This window comes from Dermacentor andersoni, chromosome 1 (genome assembly GCF_023375885.2).
Source record: "Dermacentor andersoni chromosome 1, qqDerAnde1_hic_scaffold, whole genome shotgun sequence".
NCBI lineage: Eukaryota > Metazoa > Arthropoda > Arachnida > Ixodida > Ixodidae > Dermacentor > Dermacentor andersoni.
This window is the reverse complement of record NC_092814.1, coordinates 139,997,133-140,019,039: the sequence shown is the minus strand read 5'-3', so window position 1 is coordinate 140,019,039 and position 21,907 is coordinate 139,997,133. Positions and strand designations below refer to the sequence as shown.

The following is a 21,907-nucleotide window of genomic DNA, read 5'->3' as shown; positions in this document are numbered from 1 at the left end:
CGCACAGGAAGTTATCAGCACTCGGCTCACTCTTGACCCATCGTAGATCGCCTTCAATATAGGGCACGCGCGGCCGTGTTCGGTCGCGTCATATGCAGCCACCGCCGCTGTCGGACGCATCCGCCCCCCCCCCCCCCCCCCCCCCCTTCTCCTGGGTGTCTTACGTGCAATAGATGACGGCGCGCTTCCTCCCCGCCTTCTGCCCTGCACGCGCGCGTCTAGCCACCATCGTCGGTCATCATCGCACGTTTTCACTCGCACAAACAGTATACAGCGCACGGCCACGATGTTATCGCACTTGGACTTTATACGGAACCTCACAGCGACGCCGACGGTGGCGACAACGGCGGAAATGGCCCTGGAGTGTCTATATAATTGCTATCGCAATAATAACTTCGTCTCTACTAATGGAAAACATGAATAGCTGTGTCTCGTGTTTATTTTCACGCAGCCACTTTTCACACCATAAGAATTCGTGCTAAAGTATACAGTTATGTGAAATGTGAACAGTACGATTAATATTTTGGACGAAATGGAAGGATGAACTACGCAGTTCTCCCTCAGAGTTAGCCTGTTTCTATTGTAAATGTTTGCTTTATTCGTTTACTTGTCGAAACATGTGAAACCAGCGCTGAAGCTATGCGTGTTCACAGCAGTGAGTTAACAAACAGCCCAGCGTTCGGAGAAAACAGGTCTCTGTAGCACATGCTGCCGAATTCGCGTCAGAAAACTCAGTGCTCATCTTGAGGCTGATTTTTGCATTGATAACGCGCCGGCGTGCTAGAATCTGGGAGTGCATGCGCTCCTCCAAACACGCATGGCCACGGACAGACCTCTTGGCCGAACGCGTATGGCTAAAGCTAACGTTGATTCCGGATCGCGTCCGTTATCGTTCAATATGTCGTGCCGTTTTCGTGACTGGCCGATACCGTAAATGTCAGCACATTTTAGTTGCACGTTCACACTGCCGTAGCCTCGCTTGACCAGCGCTGGTTCGCTATAAGTCAGTAACTATTGTTGCAGTGATAATTACAGGAGAACACAGGTTTTTTATCGCAATTTCATTTCAAAAAAGCTTCATTTGAGCAACCATGATCATGTCTTAAACCAAGCTACATTCAAGGCAAGCCCAACCAATCATATTCTGGTATTTCCACCGTTTCACAGCGCCATTTAACAAAATACAATAGACCTTGGCTCCAAATATTTCGTAAGATTTGTATATATTATAAGCAACTGTGTGCGAGGTGGGACACTCAGGCCTGCTTGGCGTCCCCGACAGTAATCACCAGGCGCGCCGTGTCAGGGAAGTGCATACAATTATGGTGAAGATCATAAAACAATTTTAGCTGAGCGCCCCCGAAAGAGGCTAGAAACACATGCAGTGGACTCCAGGTGTTATATGGTCATGTTTATTCTACGTGACATGAATTTTGTTCCACCCGGCTGGTTTCTGCTGCACATCCATTGTTTTTTATCGCAGCCAGGTTGGCGTTTGTTCACATATTCGTGTCTTTTTCGAATAAATGTTTAGTTGAGAGTCAACGCTTGTGTTGCGAGCCTCTTTTCTTCATCGTCGTCTAGTTAGCGCTGCTGTTTGCCAAATATAAAGCGAAAGTCCAGAACCACATGCACAACCATACTTATAGCATTTGAACAATAGAGTTCACCAATAAACGTCCCAGCAGCGTATCCCAGTAGACCTACCGTGAAGCCATCACACGACTTTGACAATCCTACCATGGTTTTTCTGGTTTTTTTTTCATGTTTTTTTTTCTGTCACTGCTGTTTGATGTTTTACTTGCATAACACGTATAAACTTGTAATCAGAATGAGAATGAGAATTATCACGATTTATTGAACACGACATGTTAGGAAATAATATTACAAAAAGAGAACTAGCAGCATGAAATGGCATTAGGTGATGCAACTCTTCCATTATGAATGAAGCCGTTGAAGTTCACGCACGTAAGATTTTGAGATTCTTGACGTACTTATAAGAAGCCCCACGATGAATCCCTGACATTTTCGTTAATGGGAGCAGGAGGCTTCTCTGCCTCGAAGTACAGAATTCTCGTGATTAAATTTGTAGACGGCGTGGGTGTCCAACCAGGATTTCATTCCATCGTAGTAAATCCTGCAAGAAGACGGTCGGCATACCGGTTTGAGATTGTTCTTCCGAAGAACAAAGAAGCCTGAACTTGAGCGCAATAAGCGAATTTTTTTTTTCCCACGCGACAAACAAATTAGAAAAGCGGACCTAAAATGAATCTCCAGCCGTGTTGGACCTGAAGGGATGGCGGCGATAAATGTACGCCTCGTGATTTCTGTATCACACAAACGCTTTGTAAGCACATATAATTGACGGTGATGCTGGGCGCTGCTCGGGGCCATCACATCCAAAAGGGGCGCAAGGCAATTACAATGAATTATGCGGTTTCGCACCTTGTGCTTGGGACTCTCAGGCTTGCAGTTTCTGTGTTACATACTCGACTTTCTATGGCCTGTTGTGTCACAGCAGTCGTTCATGACATTCCCATATAAGCGCTGGCGGCTTAAAAGCTGGATTTGTTGCGTCATAGCTGGCGTGAACAGCAATGGGGGGGGGGAGCGAAGCTTTGTGTCCATGAAATGGTTATAAAAGTTTCTTCGCCGCAGCAGTAGTCTGAGATATATAACCACCTGCCATTTTTGATGCAGCATGTTACAATGTGTGAGACCTGGAAATGTTCATGCTGTGCGAGGGCGAATCAGAAAGTCTTTGCCCCTATTTTTTATTAGCCAAAGTGAGGTACGTACAGGCACTTGCGAATATACGTACTATTCCACCTACCTTACACTATTTTTCCACATGGTCCTCACACCGGTTCAGACATTTCTTCCATCACAGCATTAAATTTGAGATGCCTCTGTGGTAGAATTCGTCTGGCTGACTGTGGAACCACCGTCTGACTGCTGTCTTGTCATGCAAGTCTTCACGGCTTTCAAAGCGAGACCCCTTTCCCCCCATACGTAGGCTGCATTTCCCCGTGGATTTCCATGGCCAATCGTCTCTCGCTATATACCAAGCTAATCTCACTTCGTTGCTCGTACGCCGTGGATGTGTGAAGCACAACCGCCGTCTTCTACAACTGACAGCAGCGCCGCGGCTCGGAGCTACCGGCAGATAAGGCCGGGCCGCTCCAAGAAAGGTCCACCGCTGGAAATGGATAAGTTCCCATTTAGATCCGTAATTTGACAAAAAACGATAGGGACTAAGACTTTCTGATACGCCTCCATATATTATAGCCAGAATTAATTTTAGGTATTAAAACTCCGTTTTTAGTGGGCTTTTCCCTAACCTTGATTTATGTGCTTGGGACAGCACGTCCATGTCAGGTACCTTGGATAATGTGGAGGAGCTTGCGATTCCACAGAAGGTAACGTGATGAAGTGAGAGCACGCGAATGCCTGAAGAAAGCTTGGCAATATGTTCTGAAAGGTGGATGTTGCTTAGCTTCAGACGCACCATTGGCACTAGCTACCTGCCGCGGTTTTATACACCATTGGAAAAGTATGTTATACTGGATAACTAAACTAGGTACAAGCTCTGCTAACTATGAAGCGAAGCCCGGGTGCTGAAATCTCACAACTGCGAACACAAGCACAGTAATTTTTGGCAAACACATTTAATGCAAATAAAACAGCTGTGTAGTTAATTGTAATTACGGTAATGCATTTAATTCAGGTGATGAAACATAAAGTCTGAAAACAAACTTAGTGCTTCTGAAAGCGGTTGTTAGCACGTCGGCAAACTGCGTCAATTCCTTCACACTTTTCTCTTGTGCGTCAATCGTGGCGCCAAAAGCCTTTTGGTACGGTATAGGAACGCGCAAGCGACAAGCGAGGAAATACTTAGCCTATGTTGACTCATTTCTCGACAGAAACGCGATGATATCATCAGCGCTAAGCATTCAAGCGCCAGAAGCGCTCACTTATGCACCGGCTGGGGCATATGGTATAGGCGATGTTGAATGTTTAATGGGCACGCACCTCGCATTTGGAAAGTGCTTATGAAGATTCCAACTGTACCTTCGGTTTGGACCATCATCATCATCATCATCAGCAGCAGCAGCAGCAGCCTGGTTCCGCCCACTGCAGGGCAAAGGCCTCTCCCATACTTCTCCAACAACCCCAGTCATGTACTAATTGTGGCCATGTCGTCCCTGCAAACTTCTTAATCTCATCCGCCCACCTAACTTTCTGCCGCCCCCTGCTACGTTTCCCTTCCCTTGGAATCCAGTCCGTAACCCTTAATGACCATCGGTTATCTTTCCTCCTCATTACATGTCCTGCCCATGCCCATTTCTTTTTCTTGATTTCGACTAAGATGTAATTAACTCGCGTTTGTTCCCTCACCCAAGCTGCTCTTTTCTTATCCCTTAACGTTACACCTATCATTCTTCTTTCCATAGCTCGTTGCGTCGTCCTCAATTTGAGTAGAACCCTTTTCGTAAGCCTTCAGGTTTCTGCCCCGTAGGTGAGTTTGGACCATAAGCATCTGTAAATGGGAGTGGGGCAACGCAGGATCGTGCCGGCGAGAGGAAGCATGTGTAGACACCTGCCGTGAAGCTACCGCAGTATATATGTATATCATTGCCAACCGCAGATATTCTATACCTGCGCGCGCGCGCGAGACAGAGAGAGAGAGAGAGAACTTTATTTGGTCCATTAAGGGTTTAGCGTTCGGTCTGCGTCTTCATTGCTGCAGACGCTTGACCTTCTTAGCAGGATTGGACTCCTAGTCCAGGGCTCCACTGAGCCGCGCTGCTTCGCTTGCGTGCTGCACCATTGCCCTTTGGGCGGTGAGCTCGCAGCTGGTGAGCCGGCTCTCCCACTGCTCCGCACTCGGGGTTTTGTGTTGGTGGAATGTGTAGTTACGTTTACACTCCCACGTGCGCGAAAATGCCTCTCACACCTGTTCGCGCGATATTGAAGCTAAAGTTCAGCGTGCTTTATGCCATGTTGTCGTCCTCATAGAAGTTTCGTTCTACTACACGCAACCGGATGACCAACCTGTAACAGTTATCCATCCCACGAGCAATCGCTAATGATTTTGCTTTGACGACTAGTGAAACCGTGGCTGCTGCATAATATTGTATTAACAGTAGGCGCTCAATTTTCAAAGCATTACTACTCACGTTGCACTTTCCTCTTTTCCCGCACCCCTTTACGCAAACAGCAAGTTTCTATAGAACGTGTACGTGGTTTTAATGATTTAAGATCTTTTTACAGCTACTAAAGCTATAACGATGACGGCGACGACAGCTACAGCTACAGCAACAGAAAGCGTAATAAATCAATCATGAGAGCTGTGTCCCTGCGTTTCTATGTCTGATAAGTTTTTTTTTTCAATTAGGCTTTGTCCTATACATGGTAAGGTTTGTAACAGCGCACCCAAGACAACGCTAACAGAAGGAATAAAACGAGGACATAATTTTCCCACTTTAATTAGGAAGCATTCTTTCGCTCGTCAAAGGCGCCTTGCGGTAGGTAAGAGGTAGGTTCGTATCTCTACTCGTTTCTGGAAAACAAAAATTCGTGTCCAATGCTCCGAAGCCTGCAACCTGATGCTCCAATGATTAGGCCACGATGCACGAATGCGTCTCTTGTGCCAACGCCAGCGAGCTCTTTGAGACAACTGGCGCGTGCGTCAGGTCACCTGACGCAGGCGCTAGAGCACGTGCACGCGCGCTAGTTTCGACTCGGCCACAGAAAATTACGGCTGTAGGAGAGAAAGTGTCAGTTCCTCCTACCTCGGCTTCATGGCAGCAAACGCTTTGAAAAGCTGTGTTGGACTGAAGCGCCTTCGGGATCGGCACACGCGCGTACTCTGTTCTTCGTAGTCGGTAACGCTACGAAGACGCTGTGCCATACAGTACTGCCTTCGGAATCAACCCAGATCGTAAATAAAGAGGTCGTATAAAGTTTCTTCCCAGGAATAACAAAATAAATGTAAGGCTGTCGCCGTCATGCTATCGTCGTCACTTGGTTCTGTCATCACATACAGTGTCACGTCAAGCTTGCAACTGTTTGCTTTACACAAACCCATCGGTCCATCTGGCAACTCGTCGATTGCCAGATTGTATGGGGTATGCATAAATATGTGTATTTTAAATCCCTATCTGTCAGACGTTCGTGTATAGTATACTGACATCTTTAGCTGAAGAGAGCAGAATTGTTCGTCATTGTTCTGGCTACAACATTTTATTTATAGGCACACTTCTACAGTCGTGGTCGCCGTGATGTTCCGTATAAAGTACAAGGGCGATAACATCGTCGCCGCGCGCCCTATGCTGTATGTGCAAGTTCAAGCATGCGAGGGTAAGCCGACAATAGCGGGGCAATCTCGCGCGCGCAAGGCAGGAAAACAGGGAGGAAGCGCACCGTCTCCCATCGCGCGAATGGTACCAGGGGGGAGGAGGGCGGTGTTCTACTCCGGCAATTGCTGCCTACGGCGCGGCCGCACGCGGGTTCAAGGGCCCTATCTTGAAAACGATCTGCGATGGGGACAGAGGGCGCCGAGTGCTCATAGCTTCGGGTGCGCTGTGTTTTCGCCGCTTAGTTAGCGTTGAAGCGAATGACAGCACGAAGGTCAATTTGCTCGCTGCTGCTTCCGCATTTACTCTCTCCAGACAGCGAGCTTCTCTGGTCGTCGAGCGAGATGTGTTCAGGTCTGTTGTGCACGCGTGGCATCAAGATTGTTAATTTAGTTAGTAAGCGAATGCTTACAAGTTTATACGGCCGATGAACTACTATCCTGACTTCGTATAGCTGTCTACTAATTTGCTGTCGCAATCGATGCTTCGCCTTTCGTGTTAAACTGCGCCTTTTTAAATAGGAACGTGCCTCTTCAATTCAGTTCTTCCGAACTACGCTACTTTTTCTCCCTACTCCGAACATCAATCTTGATAACCCCTCTTCAGCAGTTTGAATCTTTTGTATGCGGCACTTGATCCTCAAAACTATATCGACTCCATTCAGGCTTGTGGGTGGCCGTATTTTCTGTCATAACATCCATCACCGTGTTTTAAAAAGGGACCTTGGTATTTAGCTTTAGTTGAGTCCCATTATCACATGGAAGCTTCCGATTTCCTGGACGCACCTGCTGTCGTTTGCATTTGCTTCTGTGCACTTTGCCTTGATTAGCGGGAAACGATAGCATATGCGTGTGTGTCAGGAGAAATGGGTGTGAGCGGTTTTCCTGCGGCTCTGCCTTCTCTGCACTCAACTACAAAGCAGGCCGATGAATAAGAACAGGCCAACATCGAGCCAAATAAAACATTATACAAAAATTGCGGATTGCTCCTGAACCATTTTTTTTTCGGCATGTAACAGAGGAGTGCGCCTGTTGTAAGCATCTAAGGTAAAATATTAAAGGGACCCTGAACCACTTTTTATCGAAGTGGAGAAAGGTATTTGAAGTGACCATAGGCAATTTCAGAAACTCTCTGCCACAAGAAGTACTTCAGTGCGCTCAGCAGAAGCGGAGTTAATTCATAATGAAACATGGCCTCCGCTGTGCTCCCCTCCCTTCTTCAATGCCTTGCACTGTGAAAGGTACGGCGCATTGGGGCGTGCCCACAACGCTCCGCCTTCTAATTGTCACTGTAGCGCGCAGTTTAAATTTAATTTTGGATGTTAACATAGACGCCACGACTTCCGATTTTGGTGCCTACGACGCGCTAAACATCAGCCAAACACGGTTGTCCTAAGCATGCCGCAGTGCACTTAGCCAGTGGAGCCGTGGCGGCACCTCGCGGCGGCCGCGGTGTCTATGCATTGTAACCGACCGCAGCTACCAATAGCAGTCGCGTATGGGAATGCGCTTTATTACGAAATAAAGCGAAAGCCTGCTTCCTTAAGAGAGTAAGGAGGCAGGCTTCTGTTGAAAAGAGAGCGCTTGAGAGAAAGGTGATTTCACAATCCACTTGCAAGCTCCGCGCACGACAGCAAAACTTGGCCGAGATGTTCACAGCAAGGTGTACTACCCCCGGACTATGTTTCACCAAGCCCCATGGATGGTTCATGGCCCCTTTAACTATTACGGTCTGATATCACTTTTCCTAGCATCCTCTCCGGGATTGCTGCCAAAACTTTTTTTCGTGTATGACGCCTTGATCCAACCACAGTTTAATTTTCAACGTCGCTTTTTAAATGCATTCTTGAAGATATTTTCTCCCCATTCTTTTGAGATATTCTCTGGCTTGTCACTGTTCATTACAATAGGTTGCGATCTTCTGCCAGGCTCTCACTGAGAGTTGATCTGTTCTAGGAACTTTATCGTTTGTCGTGTTCACTTCTGCCACCCATCACAACGCCCATATGTTTCACATATTTTCATTATCTTGAATAATGTACCAACTTCCTCCCACGTGAACATATGCAGGAGTCCCATACGTTAGGAAACGCCTTTTTTATTTTTTACGTATTCTTGAATTATCCACATTGGGTAGTTCTTCAAAAACACCCTTCAATACTTTTGTATTCTCTTTCAGTTCGTAAGCACTTTTCCGTCGGCTGTATTGACCATTGTAGGAGTTATGCCCATTGTCGAATTCCTCCTAATTTTGGTACTTTGGCGATCCCAAACAGCTCTCCTTTTATGAGCTTCATGCATTTTTTCATGTGTTGGCTTTCCCCTCGATAACATTCCTCTTTTATCCCTTTTGCAGAGTTTTAGGTCATCAGGCGTCCTCATGACAGCTTAATTTTCACCACTTGTGCTTGCAGTGTTGCTTGAGCTGCATCCTACTACGAAAGTTCAATTTTCTTATCCTTGGAATTGGAATTCTTTGCCGAGACTGCCTTCTCTGGGCTTTCAATAGTTCCTGCATCTTTCTGATACCATTATTTTATGCGTTTCCGAGACACATATACAAGGCAGAACAAATATATTTCTCATTTGGTTATCCTTAATCTTAGTCATTTCATTCTCCTTATCTTGCCCTGTGCTACGTCATTCTTGTATTTTCTTTACGTTTAATAGCTTCCGCATGTGGAGACCTGTAATCAGTGGTCGGAGTAGTGGCGCAAGTGTGCGCTTGGGGTAGCAATTACATGCAGTTCAGCTATTTAGGATGCTTGGTTTTTTCTTACATTAAATAGTCACTCTTGAGTCCTTTCCTGTTACTGGGGACGAGGTCTTCTGCTATCTTTGAGAACGGGATGTTATATTGTTCTTTCCTCAGTTTTTGCATAACCGTATGTCCCAAAACATTGCGCGCCTATAATGTCGATCCTAATTATCTTCTAACTTAGCGTTCGATTCTGTGTTCATGCTACTCGACAGGGCTCTTTCCACTTGCAGCAAGTTCCAAATTGTCGTGTATAAGCACCTATGCAATACCTGACTGTGCGTGCATATCGCTGCTGCTTTCATCCGATGCAGTTTACGTTTAACACCTACTGAATCATCTTTCATAAAGTATTTCTCGCAGCCAGCGCGCACACTTCGCTGCGCGCGTCACTCACGGGTTACACTCTAACAATCAGCAGAGCAGAAAGGTTCTACGTTTCGTTATCATGAGCAAGCACACGTATACACACCTACCTAATTGATAAACTAATTGAGCTCCAGACCGATGGTGTTAACGAAATTAAGTTCAATGAGAATGCGAAGAGAATAATCAAACGAGAATTTCAAAATGTGCGAATGCCACGTAGCTGGACAGAACCAAGGTAATGTTGTTTGGCGTCGCTTGGAGATGCTCAAATTATTTTTCTCATTTTGCGTAATTAAGTAATTAGTCTTAATTAATCAATCAACTTCTCAAATATTATAATTGGATGAAAAGTGTCAATGAGAAAAAACATTGTAGAGCACCATGAATAACTGCCGATGCAGTTTACTGCTCAATACGTGCTGCATAAGAGTGTTTTGCCGAGCATGAAAGAAGCCCGCAAATGCACGCCAAATTGCGGCGCGACTGGCCCCTCGAGGCACTCTACGTGTATTCGTGGGCTACTTTCACGCTCGGAAAAACACTTTTATGTTGCACGTAAAGAGCAACAGAAAGCTGTATCGGAAGTTTTTTGTGTCGCTCTACAATTTTCTCATTGACACCATCATCTAATTAAAATATTGGAGAGCTTCATTGATTAATTAAGACATTATCTAATTAGGCGGAATGAAAAAAGTAATTTGAGCATTCCCAAGCCACGGAAATAACATTTCCTTGGTTCTATCCAGCTACGTGGCGTTCGCATATTTTAAAACTATGGCTAAAATTAACTAGGTCACCCTTTATATGCGTCGGTCGTCTGAAATGGCATTTTTAAATCCAACCGTTACAGTTCCTGCATCGTTACCAACTAAATTAAAAGCGAAAATTGTCAGGCCGCTATTAAAAGCTCGAAAACAAGCCAATGGAGAAAGCTGGAGGCTAATTGCTATATTGCTAATCTTGTCTCAAACACAGAAACATGCCTATTAGAGTGCCTGACTTGCTTCTCAGAAAAATTTTCAGTTATTTCAAATCACCAGTTTGGTTTTGTCTCGAATCAGGGCACCACTGACCTTCTTCAGGATTTCCGTGATGAGTTGCATTCACCTTTTGAGCAAACCATGTTTGCATGTGCCTTGTTATTAGATTTGGCTAAGGCATTCCACACGGTGGGCCACGAGAATTTAGCAAAAAAATTGTACTTGGCCGGTTTCAGCAGAATATTCTTTAATTTATTAACTGCTCATCTAAGCAGAAACTCACAAATAGGATACTTAGCAAGCCAACCATCATTTAGCACTGCATTCTAGTCGCGGTTATGTTTATAGAAGTGCACGTTTCACACTTAAAGGTAATGGCCATACTCTTAGGTTTGAATAGAGGTAACATTCTAATGGTTGTGATGTTTTCGATGTTTCTTTCTTATGTCTAGAGGCAACACAACAGAAATCAACGTTGCACGAGCAATATACCATAAATAACATCGGTGCCCGGTCCACTCTTACTTTTACGCAGTAACTTTAATTCGGTATTATAGCGGCTTGTTTCATTTGCGTGACAAAGTGGAAACAGTTGTGTAACTTACAGCCGTCGAACGAGGTCGAGGTGCATGCCGGGAAGGCTTGCAGATGGCAGCATGTCGCTGTTATAGGAGCGGTGCCATTTTGCGATGTTCACGCTCTACATCGTCTATTTTCTGGTGTATTACGCATTTTTTCCTGTGCACACACGCAAGCAACAGATTCACGTGCGCTTCTCTTCGCGGTTACCGAAAGGAGCCGTATTTCGGCTGCGACAATTATACAGCTGTGTGCCAGTAAAACATGGATGCGAGGATGAACCGTAAATGATTCGCGAATGCTGAAGCCATCACTCAAGTGTTCAAGGCTGGACATGTAACTTCGATAAGTCACTCTAACGGGTGAAACTTCGGTATTATTAGTGCAGTAACAGTGCCTACACTTGTACTTTCTCGATCTAGAGTTGAGAAAGCAAATTCCATTCTTGGTTTTGTGTGTCTAAATTTGGAATGATCTAATATGCTCCCAACACCGGAGTACCCTGTTCGTTCTTGCCGCCAGTTAGGCTTTGTCACGGGAACATAGAACGTTAACAGAGGTGTAGTTAGTGCGAACGTGTTAGGGTGAATATATTGGCGCCGCATTGAGCCCGATTCACGCAGCCGACATTCTCCCTGTCTCGGAATCGTCATGGCACTGGCGTCCGTATCTGTATCGAGACAACAATATTTTTGTACATCGCCATATTGAAATTAAAGCTTCACAGAATGACACTCTCGAAAACCCCGAGTCACGTTAGCCCACATCGGCTTAGCTAGCGGCCTAGCTCACGCGATTTAGTGGGTGACACCTTTCCTTCCTACTTCCCTTCTCCCCACCAGTGACTTTCTGTACTCCCTTTTCTAATAAAATAATTCATTTATTCGTTTATTCATTCATTTATTGATCCAATCATTCATTCTTCCCCCGTTTCTCTTCAGAAAGGGTTTTGGAGTCACGCAGGCCTCTTTCTTGGCTTTGACTGGCCCCATACGTTATGTACCGCAGTGCAAGACGGGGCAGTAAATTGTTGTTATTGTTGTTGTTGTTGTTGTTGTTTTACAGGAATACTCAGGCAGGCCGACCGCATAACGCCACCTAGGCTGAAATATAAGTTTATAAACCAGCTTCTGCAGACACCAAATAGCCACCAATTCCGCTTCCGACCTTACTGCGTCCAAAGTTAAAGACACTTCTTGACGTGCAAGGTATGAAATAAAAAGAAATCTTCCCACAACCTTTTCCCAGATATGCTTTCTTCAAATTAAGGCGCTCAAACTGCATTCACTCGTAAGAGCAGAATTATGCAGATGAGCATGACGTGGACTGGTGTCGCCGAATCGCACCGTCACAGAAGGATGCCGCACACCAGCTGCTAGTGGCGCGATTCCTTGCAGCTGAGCCACACACGCTTCTCTTCGGATTAAATCAGCTTAAGCGCAAAATGCCTGAATGCATTCAGCTCCGGAACAACACCGCAAATAATTTATAAGGCCCTCCATTGCGCACTCTGAGGCGCTTTACGCTAGCGCAGGAATACTGAATGCTGGGCGTTTCTGTGCTTTTGAGTTACTCGAGTTACTTTTGTGCTTCAATGCATAAAACGACGTTTTGTTCAGAAAGTAACTGGAATGGCAATGCATTTCTCGGGAAAAATCGGGAATTAAAATATCGAAACTGGTGTCATCCAGAGAACTCGTTCCAAGTGGATCCGCCTTGTGAACTCCACGGCTTGAATTTGTAAATTGCAATATGGACCATAAGGTAATCAGTTAAAACCCAATTAGTGAATTTTGTTAATTCGTCGATTCTGCATTTCAGTTTTTGCGCAAGCAATGCCCGCTTTTTCGAGTACACCAACTCATAAACTAGAATTGTGTTATCTGCCACCGGCAACCTTTCAAAATTTTTGAACGTGTTAGCTGAAACACCCTGTCTGTTATTTCTCGCAGATATACGTACATAGGGGTGGGATCTTTTGGTATTTTGCTTTATATGTAAAGAAATCGGGCGTCATGCTGTTTGCTCAGCGCGACTGCTCAGCTGGTCACAATAAAGGAGAATGAAACACCAAGAGTAGTTCAGTACAAATACATCCGAATATGAATCAAAGAAGGAACTAGCTACACTGCAAAACATGTGAACTAATCAAGGAGAAAGGTGAAAGAAACGCGACGCACGGTGTGGGTTTGGCTCCGACTGGCGGCAAGTTGTTTTTTCGCGCATTTTCATTTTCCTTTACTTTACCATTTCTGCATTTTAATTAAAAACAACAAATAATTTATCCTATACTTTCCGTTTAATCTGTTAGCTTCATATGGTTTGGACTAACAAAAATTTGGCCCCTCGGTTCTCCTTTTTCTCATTTGCGGCCTTAATGAAAAGTAAAGCGCCAGCAGGTTTCAGGAAATATGAAGTACGAGGTGCATGGAGAAGTGCACTCGTTACTGCACTCATGTTTGCCAACTCGGCGCTGTTCTTAAACTTTGTGCAGGTGGGAGCGCAGATTAATCAGAGGCCTGTCGACACGTTAGCACTTGGGGCGCATGTAAGAAAGGCAAATGAAACATTTCAAGGAGATCATGCGCTGGGCGTTCTTTGAAGTGCAGGAGCCTCCGAGCAAAATATGTTTCTTAAGGTGACTGCAGAACATGATGCAAGATCGGTGGGCGGCTGGGTTAAGGCATGCGAAAAGTGTCGACACACCATGCAGAAGAAGAACCAGGAATCTAAACAGTAATCGTTACGTTAATGGAAATCGGATAGCGGCATGAAAGCGAAGATTAAAGAGGATGAAGTTAGAGATGCGCAAACACTAATACTGGATAAAAGAAAGGGAGAGAAAACCAGCCATGGAACAATATTGAACAGCAAAAAACTAAATAATAATAAATTATTTAATTTAATCACAAAGGAATGTTTTATGGTAATTCAAAGGGCAATGCTTTACTGTCCGAAGCCAGATTAGGATGTCTGGGAACGTGCCATCATAGGAGAAATCTTTTCAAGCTAAAATGAATATGGTACAGCATGCGTGTGAAGATTGGCTCAAGAACAATCGAAAATATTCTTGTATTCATTCAACGAGAAACGTGGCAGCAGTTGACTTGACCGAGGCATTAGGTTGCGAGGACAGTAGGAGAGACGTTAATGAAACAGGCTGTGGAGACTAGTAGAAGATGCCTGTAAGATAGGTAGCGCAAACAAAGTGAGCAAATGTAATAAAGCGAAAGTTCGACAGTAAATAAAAAGGCGTAGAGTAGAAAAAAAAATATTTCGCTATATTAACGCGGCAGAAAGATTTAAAGAAAGTTTCATCGCTCCGATCCAAAGCGAATAATCAAGAACCCACCCACATCTTCGTCGAAGAGCTATGCAACCTTTTCCAGACAACGTATAAATATCACCAGTGCCATCCGCAAAGAGGTGCAGCAGGCCCTCACGACACCAGTGCCGTATGAAACCACTTTACTTCTGAACCAACGTCACACACATAACAACTTTCTGGAAGCCCACTAGCGGGAGCGTTCAATCATCATCAGCAGCAGTAGCAGCTGTAGTAGCAATAGCAGCAATCTATTTTTATGTCCACTGCAAGACGAAGGCTTCTCCGAACAATCTCCAATTGCACCTGTCTTGAGGTAGCTGATTCCGACTTGCGCCTGCAAATTTCCTAATTTCATCAACCCACCTAATTTCCTGCCATGCTCGACTGCGTTTCCCTTCCCATGGCACCCATGATGAAACAGTAATGGCGCACCGGTTATCTATCTTACACATTACATGGCCTGCCCAGCTCGATTTTATTCCTTAATGTCAACTAGAATAACAGCTGTGCACTTCAACCCATTTTTATGCTTTTGTACATTTCCTTCTCATGACCAGTGTCCTCTCGGAGTTCGTGACCTAGATAAACTTGCTCCTGCGCCGACTCTAGAGACTGAATCGCGATCATCAATTCTTGTTTCCTCGCCAGGCTATTGAACATTAACATTGTCTGCTGCATATTAATATTCAACCCATCTTCTGTACTTTCTTGGTTAAGGTCCTGAATCGTTTCTTACAAATCATCTCCAGTGTTGCTGAAGAGGACAATGTCATCTGAAAACCGAATGCTGCTGGGATATTCGCCGATGATGCCCACTTCTAATCCTTCCCAGTCTAATAGCTTGAATAGTTCCTTTAGCATTAGGGAGATTGCGCCTTCTTGTCTGACCCCTTTCCTGATAGTTAATTTCCTTATTTTTCTGTGGAGAACCAAGGTAGCTCTGGATCCTTTGTAGATATTTCCCAATACATTCAGGTATGTCTCCTGTGCTCTTTGACTACGCAATGACTTCATGATTGATGGTATCTCTACTGAATCAAATACCTTTTCGTAATCTATGAAAGCCATGTAAAGAGGTTGACTGTACTCTGCAGATTTCTCAATTACCTGGTTGATGACATGGATGTGATCCATTGTAGAATCTCTATTCATGAAACCAGCCTGTTCTCTTGGTTGAGTGAATCGAAGTGTTGCCCTGATTTTACTGCAAATTATCTTGGTAAATATTTTATATACTGCTGAAAGCAAGCAAATTGGCCTATATTTGTTGAATTCTTTAACGTCTCCATTCTTATGTATTAGTATAATGTTCGCATTTTCGCAGCTCACTGGTACATTAGAACTCGTGAGGCACTATGTATTAAGGGCCGCAAGCTTTTCAAGGAGAATATCTCCTCCATCTTTAATTAAATCGACTGCTATTCAATCTTCTCATGCCGCTTTTCCCCGGGACATATGTTACAAGACCCATCTCACTTCATTTCCTAGTTATATAAGAAGCCTCTGTATCCTATTTTATGTTCCTCTTCCTGTGCTTGTTCTGTGTCCTGTAACAATTGCTTGTTCACCAGCCTGCTTTTTCGCCACGTTTGCATTGAAGGCGCCCACGACTACAGTATACTGAGTTTGCACCTATCTCAAAGCTAATTCAACGTCTTCTTCATCATGACTGGAGGTTGACCTTCAATCAATGCCGCGCAAATGTGGTGGCAACAAAATTAAGTTCATCCAATACAGGCGTCATAATCCAGTGCCCGCAAACTATCTTATTGGAGCCAATAAAAAATACAGAACTTTGCCACTCATTATAGTATAGCACTGTGATCAATACTGACGGGATTCAAGTCAGCCCAGTGAAATGTGTGATTGATGTTATTGCATTCCCCCTTACATATATTTCAACCTGGTCTTAGAATATGGGTCCTTCCCTGCCACAAGATTGAAAAAAAGCGACACTGTCAGTCATACTTCACAGCGGAGACACAAAGGACTTAACCAACTACAGGCTTATCTCAATATTTCCCATATTCTCCAAGGGCCTGGGAAAAAGAATTTTCTCTCGTCTAAAGGTTTGTTTTTAAACGTAATATTCTCAATTACTCCCAGCACGGATTCTGGCAAGGATGGTTGACTGAAACTGAACTGCTTATTAAGGAGTAAATTATCAAAGATCTAGAAGCAGAAAAGTTAGTATTCGGCATATTCATTTAATATAGCAAGGCTTTTGATCGACTACAAATATTGTGCAAGTAAATTGACAACTTATGGTGTAGGTTGAAACAACGTTCATTGCAGATGAGTTGCGGTCTGGGTCAGTTGGTACATATTTTTGAGATATAAACCAGTCATAAAATCCAGTCGTTGTGTGTGCCACGTCTCTCCTCTGTTCCTCGTCCATTGACTGGTTTATATCGCAAACAGCACGTTGTCAACGGAAATAGTATCTCTTCCAACAGGACGATTCCGTCAGGAATCGCACAGGGTAGCATTTTGGACCCACTTCTATTCCACATCTACGTTAACGACATAATCGATATGCAAAGCGAGGCAACAACTGTTCTCTATGCGAATGTTACCAGGCTGCTTGTCCCTGGTCTGAAAGTTTGCGAGATCATTCGAAAGGTGAACGCAATAGCTCTTATTCCACAAAACGACAATTAACATAATAATATTTGATCGTTTATGGAATCGAGCTTTTTTAATCTAGGAAAAATCGAAGTGTAATAAACTTATTTTCAATATTACTAATAACTTTGCCTACGGCAAGATAAAAGAATATGGTTATACTTACGTATTTTTATTATGAAACATTCTACAACCAATGCGAGCACCACCAACTTCAATGGAATACGCTGAGACACGTGTATATGAAAGATTAGTTGGGTGGTGTGATTCGATTCGCCCAACCGCAGCTATGGTTCTCATATAAGCCATAACCATATGAAGCATAAGTGTTGTTTTTCTTCCTGAATTATCTGAACTAACGGATCCATTATTTGCGTATATCATTTCGGCTAGTGCTGTCAGCCTGTTCCCTTCACTGTCCCCTGACACTATCTGGAAGGCAATAACGCCAGACCAATATTTAGTGAAATTTAGAAGCTTGTCGCCCCTATATAAGCTTTACCATAGAGAACTTTGCTTCTTTTAACGGTTAATTATGTTTGTACGTCACTGCACAGACGTAAGATAACGTATATTCATCGGCTAAACCTCATTTGAAAGTTTGCCTAGGGTTTGTCGTGACACGTCTTTCTCTTTAGCTATGTGCGGAAAATCTAGAGACGGGATGAACATGGCAGATCAGACGAGTAATTTATTATTCATATCCAACGGCGGCACTTGAACTACCGTCAGAAAATAAAAGAGCGTCACTAAAAAACTAATTTCAGTTGAAGAGGGTAGGGAATGGCAAAAAAAAAAAAAAAAAATCGACTGCCTCTTCCTTAACGGAAATTATTCTCAAAATGTACACTGAAGTTGTCGACCTTTTCAATTTTCTCAACAAAAATATGAAGAGCTGGTAGCCATTAAATAAAGGAAAAATTGTTTTGTGCACGTATATCAGGTAGATAATTGCGTTCTTTATCAAAATCGTTAACAACCTAGCCGAATTCAGAGGGAGTAGGGTTGAAAGGGGGGATGGAAGTCGGAATACATATGCGAACCAGAGTGCAGATAGCGAGAAAAGAAAACGTTTTTGTTATTCCAAGAGGTATATAGAATGACACGCTGTAACGGCTGTAACAGAGAAACCTAGGCCATTGTATATGTGCTTATCCCTCTGCAGCATATTATATTATAAGAAAAGGAAAAAAAAAAGAAATGCAGGTTATTGTTTCACAGTCCGACGCATAAACGATAGATTCATATGCTTGTAAGGAAACTAGAAAAAGAGGACGTACCGAGCACGGTTTGTTTTTATTTGTTACGGATGAAGAAATTTCAATCGAAATCCAATCAGGTTGGCTTGAACCGATAGGCGCTGCCTCGTAGCGCTTCCCTTGGCACCACGAATAAGACAACGACGCCCATTCCCGTGCAAGACGATCTGGGGAGCGGTGCCTGAGAGGGAGTGATGCTTTCCAATACTTTGTCGCAGCCGGGAGGCAGGCCAGAGAGAAAATGAAAGAGTACCGAGAAGAAGAGGAGAAGTTCATCGCCAAAGCGCGTATCTGAGATGAGATCACGCAGTGCGCATTGATCAAGGCTGATTAGTGGGGCGTCCTACGCGTTGCGCCTGCAGCGGGCCTGGTCGATGCTCCCACCCGTGTCATCCTTTATAAAACCGCGGGGAGGAATTAGCGCAAGGCCGCGTTGGAGTCGCAAACCTCGGGTGCCATTTGAGGTCGGGCAGCGCCCCGGCTGTTCGCGGGAGGCTCGTGTACATGTGGCCTCCCGTTGGCGCTGGGCTGGTCACGTAGTGGGGCGTAGGAGCACTAAACCTCGTGTGTGGAACTGACCACGGCGCGATTTTTCGTCTGGCATAAGACGACACTTCTACTGAGGAAGAAATTTGATTCTCGTGCCACTGTGCTGTTGCAGAAACACGCAAATAAGTTGGAAAAGCTGCGAATAGCAATTTCGTACATAGGGCATAATATTGTTGGCAGTACTGGACCGTCTAGGTGACACCTGGAGCGAGCAGAGATAGAGCCGAGCAAAGTGCAACCAGGATCGAAACAGGGAGCTGAGTGATGCAAGTGCGCGAACGATCTGTGGAAATGCTTCTCGTAGCAGCTCCTTCTATTTGTGAATGTGATTCATCGCTATGACACTCTAATACACCTGAAGCACGGGCACTCTTAAGGCCTTTGGACTAGGAGACATATACTGGAAAGGCGTCAATGCGGGGCTACACACGACTAAGGAGTATCTTGTGTTTGGTAAGGTACACTATAGTAAAGATATAAATATCCCAGATACTTATAATGCGCCTGCAGCCGTAACCTTGTGCGTAGCTCTTCGAACAAAACTTGAAAAAACGCAATAATGCCTTATTAATATATTTAGTTCTTGTAAAAACGATCTTACTTCGCAGTAATGCAACTTGTCGGACAAAGAACCTTTACTGCAGCGGTACTCTCAAACCATCATAGCCTTTGCCACAATATACAGGGTCTTTTTTTTCTTTTTTACAATCAGTTAAGTTACAAAATGATCGCAAACCATGACAATCGAAACAAACGCGAACGACACCAAAGCAAGCAAACCAAACAAGCGCGAGCGAGAGCTCACGTGAGCAGATGACAGTATGAAACGAGCGGTCCAGCTGAGGTCAATTACGAGTACGCATCGAGTGGTTGGGCGGGTCTGCATGACACCAGTTTCCCGCGCGCACGTTTCGCGGCTGGTGCCTTTCATATCGCGCTCCGCGTTCACTCCCCCCCCCCCCCCCCCCCCCATTCATCTTTCCCTGGTCTCGTCCGCTCAGTTACGCCGCCGACGCCGCTAACGCCGACGCTCCCCGCAGGAATGGGCGCTAAGAGCTGCGCTCTAAAACACCCTGTATGTACGCGACCGTCGCGTCATACTGGCCTTTGGCCGCTTCGTCACTGTTTGGCTTCCTCCGCCCCCGGCTTGCACAGTGACGCCATTCGGAGGACTTCTACAGCCGTTTTATGCGAGAGTAGCGAGCGGTGGCATGCTCGGTATTTATGAAACAAGAGACAGCACCGCAGCCTGTATCGGAGCGCCGAATTTGATTTGAAACGCAATTATGAAGATTTATACGCTATGAAACTTACTTTGCATGTGCCTCACAGGAATAGACAACTTCACTGTGTGTTTGTTAGTCCACCCGCTCCAATATTAATGTCAGCTAGGATGGGTCCTCATCGACAAACATTTTGTGTATAACGCGTCCGCGTCATTTGGCTAAGGTTAATTTTTGTGGGCGGCATACTATATCACCTTGATGTTCGCGTTCTCGCGCGATCGGCGTCACATCAGCGTCTCATCGGTGTCTTGTCGGCGTTGGCGTTCACGGACCTGCCGGGCATCGATAACCCTGCTGCTAATCAAGGGGCCGTCAGCCCATTGTACCGGCTCCATCAGCATTCCCGCGATTGCTGCGAGAATGCCCCGCCCCCCCCTCCTCCCACCAGAATCACTGTTTTACATTCGAACGGTGTGAGAACTCCTACATACAACTTCGCTGTCTTTGATGTACGAGTTGCTCAGATTGGCATACACCTGCGAAGGTTTTCCTTCTTTGCTTTCCTCTTAAGCTCGACCTTTATTGACCGTTCAGACCAGCCTATAACGGAAACGGTAGTGTGCGTTCGCGCAGTGCTCATCGCGGGCCCTTAGGTCTGAACCAGCTGGTGAGAACGCTGTCCTCGCTCCTCTGCCAAGCTCACTGAGCCTTTGCAGCCAAGCTGATTGCATGCCGTTGACCTCTGACGGACGCACTTAAAGTAATACCAAATATAGATAATACGTAATACGACATACGTCGCAAAGCCTGGACAACTTATATGTGAGCAGAGAGGACCATTAGCGACGCTCATTTTGAAGCTATCCAGTGCATCGACACGACTAAAATTACTTCACTCATTTATATGTTTCGTTTGCACCGACGAGATGCACTATATATTAATGTTTTGTCAGCTTCATTATAAAGAAACAGGGCCATGTATTTTGCTGTTTTGTTCTGTAAAACACATAGTGGAGAGGCCGCTGTACTATGTATCAGCGGCGAACTCCTTTTGGTAACCGCAGTCGTGGCCTAGTGTACAGGGCGTCCGCCATGGCTGCGATAGGTGGGCAGTTCGAAACCCGCCGCCGGCACCCACTGTAAATGGGAAAAAAAAATTACGGGTACAGGTGCTCCCGAACCCGGCGCCCGGTAGTGATCGGGGTGTACCGTCTGGAGAGTACACCCGAGTGCCCTAGTATCGACATGTAACCCGGAAGGGTGGTTATGTTCACTGGCCGTAACGTGGACAAGGCTGCATTAATCACTCCTTTTGGTAAGGGTCGTTCAGGGTAACAGAACTTCAAAGTACTTTAGCTCGCGCGTGAGTGAGGAGTTATGATTTGTTCACCAGGAGCGTGAACAATACCGCGGAGTTGTGTTCTCTAGAGCGCACATGCTTTAACACATTAGGCATTTTAACTAAAACACGCTCTTAACGGGCGCAGTCTTATCTCGGTAATTTCACTGCAGTACTCAAAACGGCTCTACGAAGGAGACCTTCATGTGGATACATGACTGGAAAGAAAAGATGGAGCCCCTATAGGGCGGAATTTATTTAGCGCAGTCTGCGAGGCGCTGAAAGTGTTAAACAGCGTACCAGAAGCTGTAGGCTGCGAATCCCAACCAGGTCGATGTCTGGAAGATTAGGTAAGGGGTGAGAACCAAGGCGACGGCCCAGTTCACGTGTGGAGCTACGTGAAAGAAGGCGTACGCCCAAGCCATGTACAGCACAGGCAGCATGGTGACCGACAACACCACGGCCAGCGCGAGCTCCAATTGGTGCCGCCGGGTGCTCGTGTGCCGGAACCACGCCCAGATCGACTGCACGACAGGC

General features: G+C 45.2%; 1 long non-coding RNA gene across 1 annotated transcript; it reads right to left on the bottom strand.

The window, feature by feature from the left end:
• Window positions 1-1,832: 1,832 nt before the first annotated feature.
• Window positions 1,833-21,888, bottom strand: LOC129388236 (uncharacterized). Its single transcript, XR_008615260.2, has 2 exons — window positions 21,671-21,888; window positions 1,833-2,137 (listed from the first exon to the last, which is right to left on the bottom strand). It is a non-coding gene; the product is annotated as an uncharacterized lncRNA (long non-coding RNA).
• Between the last annotated feature and the right edge of the window lie 19 nt (window positions 21,889-21,907).